This window comes from Thermobia domestica, chromosome 18, assembly GCF_964235325.1.
Source record: "Thermobia domestica chromosome 18, izTheDome1.hap1.1, whole genome shotgun sequence".
NCBI classification, from domain to species: Eukaryota; Metazoa; Arthropoda; class Insecta; order Zygentoma; family Lepismatidae; genus Thermobia; species Thermobia domestica.
The window spans coordinates 117,106,070-117,122,242 of NC_137471.1; positions in this window are offsets into that span (position 1 = coordinate 117,106,070).

Below are 16,173 nucleotides of genomic sequence, written 5' to 3' on the forward strand. Positions count from 1 at the left end.
CAAGAAATCATCTAATCCTGTACTAGTTGCTAACAGATTCGCTCCATTAGTCCCTACTGGCAGTGCTGATTCGCCACCTCAACTCTCAGATTGTGTTACTAAGACATTGACCACTGCAGATAATGAGCCGACGGATGCTTCCACAGCAGAAAGTGTTACCACTTCAGATAAAACACGGACTAGGATTTCGCCTGGACTTCAACGTACGATTAAATCTCTCACAATTTACTATTACCCCAGTGAAAAGAGATACCAACTAACCATGGTACCATTACTGTTTGCAAAGAGACTCCGCATTGTGCAGTTCACCCAGATAGAATAAAGTTCCAGTGTAACAACCAAGACGAGATTCCGCATTGATTGAATTCTGCGAAGAATTAAAATTAAATATGCATTGGATTCAGTTAAACAAGATAAAGTACTTAAAGTAGTGATTAGACAGCTTCCAATAGACACCCCATTGCTCAGTAGACACCTCATTGTCCAATATCAAGCACGATCTAGAGAATCGTGGATATCCCACTCTCTCTATGCAGCAATTGAAATGAAGAGCTGGAGTGTTAATACCCCTCTTCGTAGTGACATTAAAAAAGACGCCCACCATCAACAACATATTCGACTTACAATATCTTGAATTCTACGAGGCAAAAGTTGAACCATTCAAAGCAAAACCTTATGTGCAGTGCTATCGTTGCCAGCAACTTGGCAGACTTAGTCTTCATGTTACGCTAGCCCCGTTGTGTTAAGTGCATCGGAGGTTATTTCACGTATGGATTCTCAAGAAAAACCCTAGACAGTGCAGTGAAGTGCCCTACTTGCGGCGGTGGCCAACCCGCAAACTACAGCAGTTGCCCAACGATACATTGAGACGCTCTACTCTCCAGGAGTTACTTCAACAGTAGGATTTCCCACCATCTGTATCCACATCGAAGAAGAACTTGCAATCTACATATGCTGCAAAAACCAAAAACTTCTTTCAATTCAACACAACCGAACATCCCCTCATCATCTACGATAGGAGAACAAGCTTCAAGCTGGCATGATCTACTCCCTTTGTTCCATGCCCAGCAAATTCACTGACTCCTTCCAGCTCTACATAGACGTCATCATCGTATTAAGTCAGCTCCTGACTTTTTTGACAAACATAATTTTTTGCGAAATATTAGAAGAAATACAAGATTAAATGAAATACGTAACTAGGACCACACCCTTATGAGGGCCACTCAAGTGAACACCATATGATAATTGCCAACGACTCAAGAACCAGCAATGCACCAGATCATCACCTGCAACTTCTTGTTAAATACGCCAATCATTCCGAATCGCCCTCATTCTCCATTATCATCACCCTTCCAATACTATAACGAAGGTGCTAAAGTTGCCCTTCCTGTTCAACTTCTATGCGTTTAATACGGCCCATTCAGCTCATATCGGAGGGAGGGGTTCCCGAGAAAGAACTTGGTACTCCCAACATTGATACAATCAGATACGACAGATGACGACGGTGAGTTCATAGAGAGCAGTCACGTTCTAATCGCGCTCATGGATTCACAAGTAATCAAGAAGTTTATTGTAAGAGATGAAAACGGTCAAGAATGTGAACGTGAATATACTTTTCCTGTTAATCCACAATTGGTGGATACAAAAAGAGGAAAGTCCTGCTCCTGGTGTGGAGGTCCCCCCACGAGCAGAGCATAAATACTACTACGGAAATCCATCAGCCTCCACCTCACAACAAGATGCTGAGTCCCAGACCAATTAAGATAATTTACAATTATCTCCGCCTATTTCTGGCTCTTTTCAGGAGCGTAATAAAGAAGACTCTTCATCCTTAAAAAAGAACCACCCTTCCAGTTACCCAAAAATACAGTGAAACCAAGCTCCCAACTATCTTCTCTAGTGTCTGTCACTAATAGATTTGACCCACTTGTCCCCACTGAACCTACTGATGCTGTTCCCCAGAATGAGCCTATGGGTGCTTGCACAGAAAAAGACAGTGTTTCCATCTCAGAGAAAATTAGGACTAACCCTATTCTTAAACTCCAACGCAATATCAAATCTTAAACAATCTAGGATTACTCTAATGAAAAGGGACATCATCTAACTCATGGAGCCATCACAGTTTGTAAAAGACTACACATTGTGCTCTTCATCCAGACAGAATAAAATTCCAGTTTAATAATCAAGAAGACTACACCGCTTTGATTGAATTCTGCAAAGAATTCAAACTACAATACCCATTGGATCGAGCTAAAAAACACAAAATATTCAAAGTAGTCATTCGTCAGCTACCTATCGACACCTTAGTGGCTAGGGGATCCTATGGTACAATTTGTACCATACGGGTGTTTCATGGTACATTGCGGTATAACTCTTCTATTTGAGCTTTTTCGTCCGGTTTTTTTTCAAGTCCAGAGGCATTGTAGAAGAAATTACGTATGGTTTCACACCTTCCTGCGTCCAGACATAGGAGGTGATGACGTCGTAATTTTAAAAAATATTTTTTCTCTTATGAAGCCTATGTTCATGATTTTTTGGCGGGCTTATTTTTGCACGTAGAAGATTGAAATTTTGCACAAACATTCAGTCCACCGAGTAATATTTACCAGATCTTTTCAGATATCTGCGTTAAAACAAGGGGATCCAGAGGAGCAAAGTGTTGAAAAAAGGGATATTTTTACCCAAAAAGTCCTGTTTTTCCTCATTTTCGCGCCTTAGATACATGATGGAGACACGTGAGTCATACCGTCTGAAAGGCAGTTCTATTTTAAAGAGAATGACGGTCGAATTATTATCCCAGGATAATTAGGGATTCGTGAGGGAATTTTTGTCAAAATTTACTTCTTTATAGCGAAAAATGGGACATGGTCTGTATATTTTCTTTTTTCGGGCTTATTTTTTCAAGTAGAAAATTGAAATTATGCACAAACATTCAGTCCACCGAGTAGTATTTACCAAATCTTTTTCTGATTTCTACGTTAAAACAAGGGGTTCCAGAGGGGCTAAAAGTTGAAAAAAAGGATATTTTACCCAAAAAATCCCGTATTTCGTCATTTTCCCGCCTTAGATACACGATGGAGACACGTGAGTCGTACAGTCTGAAAGGCAGTTCTCTTCTGAAGAGAATGATGGGCGAAACATCACCCTGGGGATGTCTCAGGAAAATTTTTCCCTGAGATAACGGTCTTTTGCGGTAATTTGGGGCATTGTGGGGATTCTTGATACAATTTCTCCCGCCTTTACTATTCAAGATAAAAGCTTGAAATTTGGTACACACATTCAGTCTACCAAGTACTATTCATCAGATTTTTTTGAGATTTCTACGTTCACACAGGGCAGCTCCAGAGGGGCCCAAAATGTAAAAAAATTCCGCTTGGACATCATTTTTCCCTCTCCTGGTATATGGTATGAGTCGAACCATTTGAAAGCCAGCTTCATTCTGAAGAGAATGAGGTATGAACTATGATTCTAGGATAAATAGTGACGATGCAGTAGCTGCTTGACTGAGTCTAAAAATACCCCAAAAACCCCGGATCCCCGAAGGGTTAAACAAGATTTAGAGAATCGTGGATATCAGACTCTCTCTGTGCAGCAACTATAAGGTCGAGGTGGAGTGTCATTCCCCCTTTTCTAGTGACATTACTAAAGACGCCCACTATCAACAGTATCTTTGACCTACAATATCTAGAGTTTTACAAAATAAAACTCTAACCATTTTAAGCAAGACCTTATGAGAAGTACTATCGTTGCCAGCGACTTGGGCATACCCAGTCATCATGTTACGCTAACCCTCGTTGTGTTAGATGCGCCGGAGGCCATCTCACATATGAATGCTCAAGAAAAGTTCAAGACAGTGTAGTGAAGTGCCCTAATTGCGGTATTGGTCAGACCGCAAATTACACTAGATGCCCAATGATACATCGAGTTCTGTCAAAACGTTCCGACAAAAATAGATACCTCAACCACAGGACTTTCCACTTCTCTCACCAGGTTCTCTATCTCAACCAGTACCCAAGAAGAACTTTAAAACTAAACATGCTGAAAAAAAACAGTACTAGCAACAAGGCGTTACAATCTACCGTCTGTCGTAACAGCCTACGACATCTTCCACAGAAGAATCAGCTCTAAGTTGGCGTGATCTCCTCAATTGGTTTCAGGACCTGCAACTTCAAAGACTTCTTCAAGTCGTTCATAAACGTTTTCATCAAATCAAGACAGCTCCTGATATCTTTATTAAGCTCATTATCTTTTGAGAAGTACTAAAAGAATTTCGAGACTAAGCAGAACAAAAAATATTATACAGAACCAAAACCCTTTTTAGAGCCACTGTACTGGCTAGCTTCCATTGGTCCTTCTTTACTAGCCAATCTCAGGCCGCCATTTCTTCAAATCTTCCAATCACTCTACCAGCTTTCATCCTCATTACATAACTTCCTAATCTTCATGCAAGACTTCAATGAGTCGGTGTCGGTATGTGGCCATTCTTGAACTATATGTTGTGAGTTTATTCCGTTTTCTATCTATTCCATATGCGAGGCAAAGGACACAAAAAGTCTCGGAACTCAGTAACTCAAAAAACCCGACATTATAAGTCGACAGTTGGCAGTGGCTCTATACCTGTGGCTCTGAGTTTTATTGTATGAGGTTGATTTCATGTTTCGTGTGCTAGTTTGGTTGTAGTAGTAAGAGAGCTTGTTTAGTTGTGCGCGTGTGCTTTTTGGGTAAAGAAGTAAAAAAAAAGTTTTTATTTCGTTAGATTGAAACGAGGGTGGTGGAAAACGTGCCTAAGTATAGATAGGGCTTAAGTGTAGAAAAATGGCTTTTTTACATCGTTAGGATAAGATGAAGGGTAGTTTTGGGTGGATTCGTTGGAGTTCTGTCAAAGTCAGTAAAATTATCTTTGAAGACCTGTTTTTCTAAAATTCTATCTCTGTATTATCTGTTGATTTTGATTATTGCATCTGTAATTGGTAGTATTCTAATTTGTTCCTAATATGGCTTCACATCATCTTGAAAGTTGTTTGTGATTGTCCTTATCCAATAGCGTTCCGCTCTCGAGAAATCGGTGATATGTCGAGAATATAGAGGATGGCCATAAACTAGCGTTGGAAGAATGATAATTTTATAGAAATAAATCTTATTTTTGAGGTCGAACGAAGCGTTTATACCTCATCTGTTGTTGTCTAATATAGAGCGAATAGCACGCCTTCTAACATCCTGTATGTGAGCGTTAAAATTTAGTCTTTTACAAGTAGAACTCCAAGATTTTTGCTGTTGTCATAATTGGGACCTCGGTTTTGAATTTTAATATTTTTGCGTGTGTCCTTCATGGAATGTCGGCGTATGCGAGGTGGATCGAAGAGAATGAGTTTTCCAGGGATTCAGCTGCAATTTTCATTTTGGACACCATTTTGCCAATTCCTGTATTTGCTGTCGTAATCGGATGAGTACATTGCGATTGTCGATCCTTGAGGAACGCCTCGTTGTATAGGTATATTGTTCGAGTATTGGCTGTTAAGTTTGAATCTGGTGGTTCTGTCAGAAAGAAACTTATGTATCAATCGAACGACTGTTGTATTCAAGTTGCAATGGATAACTTCACACAGAAAACAACATGCCAAATGGAATCAAACGCACCTGTGAGGTCCAGGAACGCTGCATCAGTGATGAGTCCCTTGGAGAAGGCTAACTGGATCTCATGGCATATCCTCATGAGTTGATCGAAGGTGCTGTGTTGAGGTCGGAAGCCTCCTAGCTGTGGTATTAAAAGATTGATGCTGTTGAGGTATAGATGAAGCGTTCTGACTAAAATGTTTTCCGTGATTTTAGAGAGGATATTAGTGAGTGCCATTGGTCGTATATTGGTAGATTTTCCAGGTTTAGGAAGGAGAATGGTATGTGATGTCTTCGAAGCAGAAGATACATATCCACTGAAAATACTCCTGGAGTGTAATTCGGCAAGTTTAGCGGAGTTGTGGAGCAGCTTTCAGATGTTGTGTGGTTGTCTTATCAGATCCTGGGGCTGTATTCTTCCTGCTTTTGAAGGCTTCGTTAACTTCTATACCGTGAATGGGTTCAAGTAAATCGGCGATGGAGAAAGGATGATTATCTGCAAGTTCAGCAATAGTTAGATCTTCGTGGTTGGCAATAATGGCCTTGATTCTATGAGCTAGTTCCTCAATAGTATGCTCTTCTGGTGTATGTGACGGAGGTTCCTGGAACTTGGTAGTGAAGGCGTTAGCTAGATGTTGCAGTTTATCTTGTTCAGTTGGTAGGTAGACGTTGTGAGTGGTGGTTGGTAGTTTTGGTCTGGTCTTGAGTTTTCATAGTTGTCTTTTTAATTTCGAGCCAAAATTTGGAGATGTTGTCCTTTTGTAGTTTTTTCAGTTTCTGGCAAAAGGCATTAAATTTTTCTTCACGGAAAATTCTTATCATAATTTTGGTTGTGCGATTTAAATTGTTGAGTTCAAGTTTGGTAATCGGTGACCGATATTGTTTGTAAGTTCTTTGAAGATATCGTTTATGTCGTATATGGTTGAGTATTTCTTGTGTTAATCGATCCAATCCTGGGATAATTGTGGTAGTCGGTATAAAGTTCCGATCAGCTTGAAAGGCAGTGGCAATTGCGTTTGCGGCTTCTTCGATTGAGTGCGGAGTTTGTAAGATGTCTATTTTCTGGAGTCCGTACTTATACTAGATTTGTTGTCGTCCCAGTTTGCCGGTTTGAAGTTATTGATTGCGAGATATTCAGCTGGATGTTTTGGAATTGAAGAATTATTTTCGCAGCTAGATGGTCAGAGGGTAAGCCTTGTTCAGTATGGAAGATTGTTCTGAATTTCAATATTCCATTGGTGCACACGATTTTATCTGGTTTGGCAGCCTTGTAAATGGACATGGTCGTTGAGCGTGCGTGTTGGTTCTGGCATTTTGTGCTGAATTAGAAAGCTATTGATAATACAGATGGTGATCAGAAAAATGGAAACACCTGAACGAAATTGTAACTTACCAAATTAATATGGTGTCAGGCCACCTTTCGCCTTCAGAACAGCCTTGATCCGACGTGGGATGGAGGCATAGAGGTCGTGAATGGTAGCAAGTGGAATTTTACACCATTCCTCGTACAGGGCATCGGCCAGTTCTGTGAGAGAGGATGGAGGTGGAAATCGTCACCGGAGTCGTGTTTCCAAAACGGTCCACAGATGTTCAATTATGTTAAGATCTGGGGATTGGGTGGGCCAGGGAGGTCTTGAACTTCATCCCGATGTTCCTCAAACCACGCTGCAACAACGCCAGCTGTGTGAATGGATGCATTATCATCCTGGAAGTTGGTGTCATTATCCGGGAACAACATCCAGACCATAGGATGAAAGTGGTCTCCTAAAATTGCGACATAATCGTTTGCTGTGATTCATCCGCTTACTAAAAATTGTGCAATATTGTGACGAATGGACTTCTTCGGTAACAAATCCTTTTGACTGATAAATTCTTACTTTCAATACAGTTTAAATGTGCAGGATTTCATACAGAAAATACAAACAATAATTTGGCAAAATCAAAGGACATATTTTATTATTACAATAGATGCAAAAGCGAAATCAAGTATCAGGGGCTCACCGATAACAGATGACTAAGGCTAAATCCTGGAAGATTTTGTTGTACAAAATGATTTAAGGGTTATAAATAAAGGTAACAAACAAACATTCGCCGGCCCGAGAGGAAAGTTCTTCATTGATGTTACTATAAGTACTATTCAATTAGAGGAACAAATAGTGAACTCGACAGTTCAAGACAATGTAACAAGAAGCGATCATGAAGTAACAATATTTAACAGAAAATACTACCCTTGGAACAAAAGATGAGAATTATAACGTACGGAAAATAGATTCGGAACTTTTCGAGAAAAAAACTGTGCTTACCACAAATTGATGACTACAACGACCTAGATAAATTGGTAATAGATATAGAAAATGAAACAACGAAATCTATAGAGGAATCAATTCCAAAAGTCAAGACAAAGAAAAAATATAATGACTTTTGGTCCCCAAAACTAGAAAGACTAAAGAAGATAGCAAAAGCAAAAAGAAAAAGCTACCAATCTACAATAATTCATATACTTAAAGAAAGACGACTAGAAAATTATAGGCTAGCAAAACATAAATATACAGAGGAATTATTAGCTGCTAAAAGGAAGAGTTGGGAACAATTTCAAAAAAAAATTGTATGGAACTGGATCAATGGTGGCTTCTCTACAAATTAATCATGCAACATAACGCTAACTACACTAAAGAATAATGATAATTCATATACGGAAACAAGAGAAGAAACTATGCTTAAACTCTCAAATAAATTCTTTCCAAGATATGACGTAAATAAAGAAACAGATCAACAACGAAAGCTAAGAGAATACTAGAACCAAATTATCACAAAAGAACATGAAGTACAAATAGACCTAGTAACAAATTAGGAAATCGAACAAATAATACAGTAATTGAAATCAGGAAAAGCCCCTGCACTAGACGCAATAAAAATTAAATTTATAACGAGGAAAAAGTAATATGGATACCTTATCTAACTACATTATGCAATACTCTACTAAGGAAGAGGAAATTTCCGCTCCTATGGAAGGAATCAATATTAATAATATTAATGAAAAGTGAAGATAGAGACCCAACAGATGTAAGCTCCTACAGACCAATATGCCTCCTCCGGAATATTTCCAAAGTTTATGAAAAACGATAGCTTCCAGATTAAACAAATATACGAACATTGAAGGAGATAACTTGCTATACGGCTTTAAGAGGGGCAAATCAACCGAGGACGCTATAAATGCTTTTGTGGAGAACATTTTGGATCGCTGTAGGGCAAAAAGTACGTATTAACCTTATTTGTAGATATAGAAAGGGCTTTCGACAATATGTGGATCCCCTTGCTGGTACGAAGACTAAAACACCTAAAAATACCAAAATAACTAGTGAACACAATAAAAGATTATTTTTAAGACAGAAAAATATTAATAAAAAAGAGTGGAGATATAAGCATTAATAAACAAAAAGAATGCCCACAGGGATCTATTCTAGGCCCATTGATGTGGGACATTCATTGAATTGCAGACATGATTGGAGGCACTAAACAAACATAAATGCGTAGATAGAGTAATAGCCTTTGCAGATGACCTAGTAGTAATAAAATCAGCAAACACAAGGAGGGAAATAGTAGAAAATTCAAAAGAAATTATTGCAAGATTGGAGTTCAGAAAGTAACTAAAATTATCCCAGAAAAAAAAAACAGATATATGATTTTCTGAACAAAACTGGCAAGGGACCCAACCATGAAATTTGGAGAAGAAAACAATAAAAAGAGCAAGCGAATTCGAATATCTTGGCATTCAGGGAAATGATAAACTAAATTTTGACATCATATAAATTATATTACTGATAAAGGACAGAAAGTTACCAATAAACTAATAAATATAGCAAGTAATAAATATAAGCTGCCTCGAAAAATAACAAAAATATACCACGACTCAATTTTAGGGGCAACTATGAATTATGCTGCCAGCATTTGGGCTCACAGGTTATTAAAAAACAATGCACTAAAACTGAAAATAGAAAGACCCCAAAGAAATATAATGATCAGACTAAGCGGGGCATTTGCTACTACTCTCCACAATGCACTAGCTGTATTGTTGGGGTTAAAACCAATGCATGTATTAATAATCCAACGGACGGCAATGTATTGGTTTAAAAAAGGGATAAAAGTAGGGTACAGGACCTAATAGGCAAAGAAATAGATCACATACAAGATATGGAGCAAGTAATATTAGAAAAGTGGCAACAAGACTGGAATATCTCAGAGAAAGCAAGAAGAACAAATAAATTAATCCCTAACATAAAGACTAAAATGAAACCATTTTGAAGCATCTGTAGGCCTTGTCCACTTCCTCACGGGACGTGGGACCTATGGCCAATATTTTCAAAGGTTTGGCTTAAAAGAAGAATGGAACTGTGGTTGTGGTCAGTTTGGAACTCCGGAACACTATGTAATGTGGTGTCCCCTACTATCGGACCGAATAAAAGAGAGGAACAATATAAGAACAGGAAGATTAGAGGATATCATTAGCGAAGAGAAAGACTTTAAAGTGCTGAATAGAATTACGGCTGAATTTTCCGAACGGAGTTAAAAACAATATGAAGAAAGGAATCTAGCAAACAGAAAACAATAAGAATTTAACACATACATAAATGAATTAAATTGAATGTGTGAACGTGTGTATGGGGCGTTCCTTTAGAGACCAGAGGTCTCCTCCAGAATTGCTGGTATTCCGCATGCCCCGAAAGGAAGCGCGGGAGTGAAAGTGAGCTCTACACATCCACAGACAGTCCGGATTGGAACTCCGGATGTGTCGAGCCGGAGTGAATTTCGTATTTCGGTGGTGGGGCATAGTGCATTCGAACATACAGTACATTAATATCTCATAGAATTAAGGAATGAGACAATTGAACACGGCTAAAAGAAAACAGTGGCCGCCGGCGATCTTGTCGCGTACGCGCCGCCTTCGGTTCCGGTGCACACGGCGGTGGGACACAACTGACCAGGGCCCGCACTAAGTGCTCCGAGTGGGTCCTGGACCCAAGCCGTTGTATTGAGGGCCGTGGACATACGTAAAACAACCGAGGAACATTATCAAAAACAAAATCATCTCACATGAGATAGACAAGACTTAACGAAGAAAGCACGAAAGGAACAGGACAAGCGTAGTGTGTGTAGTGGAATTAGACGTTAAACTGTGTTTCACACACAGGACTGTGATAGTGTATTAGTGTAATATTGTAAATACCAATGTGGACAGTGCTTAATAGTGATAAGTGAGGTGTGTATTTAGTGATTTTGTAGGAGAATGTGGTAAATTAATAAAAATAAAACATTATATTCAAAGATGAAAAACCAAATCATACATGGAAATATTGAACGAAATGAAATAAAGAAGAAGAGGAAATACTACATGGATGAGCTAAGTATAGACTAAAAGCAATGAATGATGATATTTATGATAGGATCAATGTTAAGCTCGACTTGACTCAGGAACTAGAGTAGATTAGTTTGATTAGATAAAGAAGACTTATATAATGATTAGAGAATAGTAGTTAGTAGTTAGGATTTGCTATAACTTTAAATATTATTTTGCTTTGTTTTGTATATTCAATGTGTTGGGATGTCGTAACCCATCCCTCGTCCTGGTCCTTGTCCTTCTCCCCACTCTAAAAAAAGAAAATGAATGATGAAATAAAGAAGGAAGAGAAGATTGCAATAATGATAGCCCGTTTCGGTTTCAATCTTCAGGTGCCGAAACCGAAGAGGCGAATCTGAGCAATCATTAAAAAAAGTCATTTAACAACAAAGAAACTACAGTAACTCCTTTGTCGACGTAGAAAAAGCTTTCGACAGGGTACGGCACTTGGGATTGATCTTCAAGATGTACAAACAAGGTTTTCCAGGCTACTTTATCCAAATCACTCCCTCCTACCTGCAAAACATAAGATCCCAAGTCAGGTATGAGGCACAGTTATCTTCAGAGCAACAAGTAGCGGCTGGGGTTCCACTCTGTCCCCCTACTATTTAACTTATACACTGCAGACATATCAACAACACCACATATGATGACGGCAACTTTTGCAGATTACACGCCAATATTTGCAGCAAGCAAAAATCCCAAATATGCCACAGTGTGGATCCAAAGGCAACTTCACCAACTGGAAGAATGGACAGCAAGATGGCGCATCCGGATAAATTTTAGCAACATAGGCATCGTGGTATTCCCAAGAAGCACGACGGCACCGACTGCAGAACTGTACTACGACCAGCAACGTCTGCCACAGCAAGAAAGTACCTCATACCTGGGAATTATCCTCGATAGAAAACTGACACTCAAGCTACACCTGCAACGCACGACCACTAAAGCCACAAACCGTCTCAGAGCACTAAGTCTTCTCCTCCGATCCCCACACCTGGAAACCCACACCAAAATCCACATCTACAATATGATGGTGCGGTCAACCATCCTGTACTCCTGCCCAGCATGGAAATATGCCGCGAAAACCAATATTCAGCATATGCAGATTGTGCAAAGCTACGCTGCCCCACTAATAACTGTTCACTCCAGAGACACGATAATCACACAACTACATGAAGATCTGGAAATACCATATCTCAAAGAAGTCATCCAAGCAATTTCAAGAACGTTCTGGCACAGCCTGCATCATTCACAACATGAGAGTTTAGGTGAAGTTTTAACCAGCAGAGCTAATCAACAGATCTATGGATACCCACACCCCCAATAACCTACAAATCTCTCAACAAACAATCCTTCACCACAACCAATGCACGCCAACTGGAAAGGACAGAAGAGCATCGAGGTACACAAAATTTATACGCCTATATCAGATTTAAAAAAAACTCGAACATACATATGGAAAGATCACACAAAACCATAAAGAAAAAAACAATCTAACACATACTCATGTGGAACTGTGCCAGTCGCGTTCCACAAATAAAGACAAATGCAACACACTCACATACTCGAAACACACATGAGAGGCTGGGGTTTCAAGTAAGTCCGGAACTCAGGAAAATAATTTGTCAAGAATACCTCAACCTCCATCTAATTCCACGACGGCTTCACCACCTAAACGTTACATCAAGTCCTTAACAATATATTACTATTCTGATTACAAAGGCTATAAACTTACACACAGTGCAGCCACAGTCTGAAAAGACATACCCTATTGTGCGGTCTACAAAACAAATATCAACTGTCATTCCCAAGAGGACTATCAATCGCTGATTGCTTTTTGTAAAGACTTCAAACTTCAGTATACTCTGGAATTTTCTAAGCAGGAGCCTGTTATTAAAGTGGTTATACGTCAATTACCAATCAACACCCAGGTCAACAACATCAAAAAAGATCTCCTCAATCGAGGCTACCCGTTTATTTCCGTCAGTCAAATGAAGGGCCGTACAGGTCAACTCCTGCCCTTATTCTTAGCCACTCTAAAGACAACAGCAGAAGCAGCAGATATCACTCAACTGACCTACTTGGAATTCTATGAAATCAAGATACAAATATATAAAGCTCGACCGTAGAAACAGTATTATCAATGACAGTAACTCAGGCATACTCAGTCATCCTGTCATGCGAATGCAAGATGTCTCAAATGTGCTCAATCACGCTACCTACCAGTGCACTCGTACCACGCGTAATGTAGCAGTGATTTGTGTGAATTGTGGGGGGCACCCAGCCAACTCTCTCAGATGCCCCACTATCCTTAAAATACTCGCCTGAAAATCTAATCAACAAAAAATTCCAAGTAAAGAAGATTTTCCACCATTAACGAAAGACTCATCGTCAGATTCATCACCTAATTCTACTAGCAACCATATTTCCGGTTCGAGTTAAGTATAACTAGTCAAAGAAAATATGAAATGAAATCTTTAAGTTTTACGTCCCACGATTATGCCGGTTAGGCTAAAGGAGACGGTGATGATGAGAGATGAGTGAAATGGTGTAATGAAGAAAGTGGGAGAAAACGGGAGAACGGCTCAAGCTGGGGTCGAACCAGGGACCCCAAGCACCGGAGTTGAACGCTCTACCACTGAGCCGCCGCGCCCCCTAACTAGTCAAAGAAGACCAATCCCAGAACATTGTCACCTTTATCTTCAGAATCTGTGGACGCTTCAAATTCACTATTCAAAGAACTAATAGATATTTTTAAAGAGTTAAGGCTTTCTCAGATACTTCAAACTCTGAAGACTAGACTTCCGCAAACATTCTCACTACAATTTCCTTTATTTTCGACTTAATGGCAGCTGTTTTACATTAACATCAGCAGAAAACTTCATTTCTGACATAAAAATTTAGTACAGGACCAAAACCCTTTTTAGAGCAACTGAACGTGGTAGCATTATTGGTTAACTTCATCTACCAATCACAGTGCACCTTCCTCTTAAACCAGCCATTCCTTGCTTCTGGATCAACTTGACCTACTATAAAAGATCAAGACTACTAATGTGTCGGCGTTCACATTCATACCGACTCAAGCTTTCGTGTGTCTCACACGGATTAATCGTTGCAAGCTGAGTAACGCGTAATAATAGATAGCATACTGTCCAAACGTGTCTTTGGAGGGACAGTGTAGAGAAAAGCATCTTGATAATCACCGCGTCTCAGATTACTAAAGACTTTCCCGGTCTTTTGCAAAGACCTAACAAAGAACTAGACTTAGCGGCCCTTCACTACTTTTGGCCCTTCTAAGAGCCACTTGACTTGATACCCCGGTGTCAGCTTGGTACGCTGTCACCACCGTCGGCCCTTCTTAGAGCCACAAGTGCTAAATTTTATTACTCCCTCCCCGACAGTGTTGACAGATCACGCACCTGAAGGAATAGTTATAACTATCTCCTTTCCTTGCTCTCTTGAGTATCCAAGCTTTGAGTAGGTTCTCTTGTATGTACAGGCCTTACCGACAGCCGGAAAGCGGGTAGGGATAGCTAGTCCCAAAGGGACAGCATTATAGTTAGATAACCTCACAAACACACGCACTCACAAAGAACATAGCAATCCCTGATACCTTGCGGTACTATAGGAAAGGATTGCCAACACTCAACACACATACTTACACATAAACAGAAACCCTTCACCTCCTCACCCTCTCACATACCCTACTACTAGGAGCTCTACTTCCAAGCAATCAAGAGGCATGACATCAAGAAGATATGAAAATTGCTCAGAACTCCCGCACAACTCTCTCCAACATGAAGACTCCAGGAAAATAAGCAAAGGATTCAACTTCCGTACGCAGACCTGTTCAGACACTGTCTCAGAAAAAACAAGCTGAAATGGATCAAGCCGCATCAACTCGCCAACTTCGCTGTGATACCACACGGAATCGAGATTTCTACTGGGGATCATCAGATGAAAGTCCAAATATTCAAGCAGTTCACTCATCACCACCGTCGTTCATCTCTCAAGACAGCCCTTTCAAAGCATCTGATTTCCTTGCAACAATTTCCAAAGACTGTGACGTAACTGCTTTGAACAACCAAGATCACAACAGCTCCAGCTCTAGCTCTTCAGACTCCGGCTCTTCACCCCCCAGGCCAAAAAAAGGGGACTTAAGCAACACAGCTAATTGTGAAACTGACAGCACATACTCCCAGGAAGAAGAAGACAGTAACCTCACCGCACCTCCAAAAGAAATTATAGAAGAGAATCCTTTTCAGAATCCAACTCCAAAGACTCCACAATCCGCCGCCAAACCCACTACAATTTCCACTTCACAGGAATCTGGCGACTATAGTGTTACCATAAGTAGCCTACGAAATGAATTCTACGAGAGGAAGACATTAAACAGCGTGATTAGCCGACGTCAAATCAATACAAAGTATACCATATATTTTATCAACAGCATCAAAGACATTTGCATCAAGTTTAATTCTTTATTTAACAATAACAATTCCTAAAAGTACATACACCTTCGATATTCAGCTATGACAAGAAATGGTATACTAATGATGGACGTAAACGCACACCTCAACCGCCTAAAGCAACTTTCACTTGCGTAATAACCGGAGTGGACCTCAACTACACCCTAGAAGAAATCAAGGAAGAACTTAATCAACAACACATCGATTACTATAACGTCATTAGGATCAAATCAGATCGTGGGCCTCTACCTCTCCTTAGATTGTTCTCATACAATCCCGAAGAAATCAGGCACCTCATCACAAATGATATCTTCATCCATAATTACTACCACAGAGTTGGAGGCTCCAAGAATCAGGGAAGACCCATGCCATGTTCCAAATGCTTCCAGAATGGTCACATCTCATGCCACTCAACATTGTTACAAATACGGCGTCCATCGTACACATAATCACAAATGTCGCATCCATGGATCACACCCTTCTGTGCAACCTGTAAAAAAACGGGCACAAAACTGGAAGCAGCACCTGTCCAAAGCGCCCCACCACTGCCACCATAGAAGACAATCATATTTCTATCAACATATATCCTAAGGACAAACCCAAACCAACATCACAGAAAACTACTCCAGAAAAGACAGTTCATACTGAAAATCAAGAGCCGCTTAAAGACAGCACTACAGCTGACAACACTGC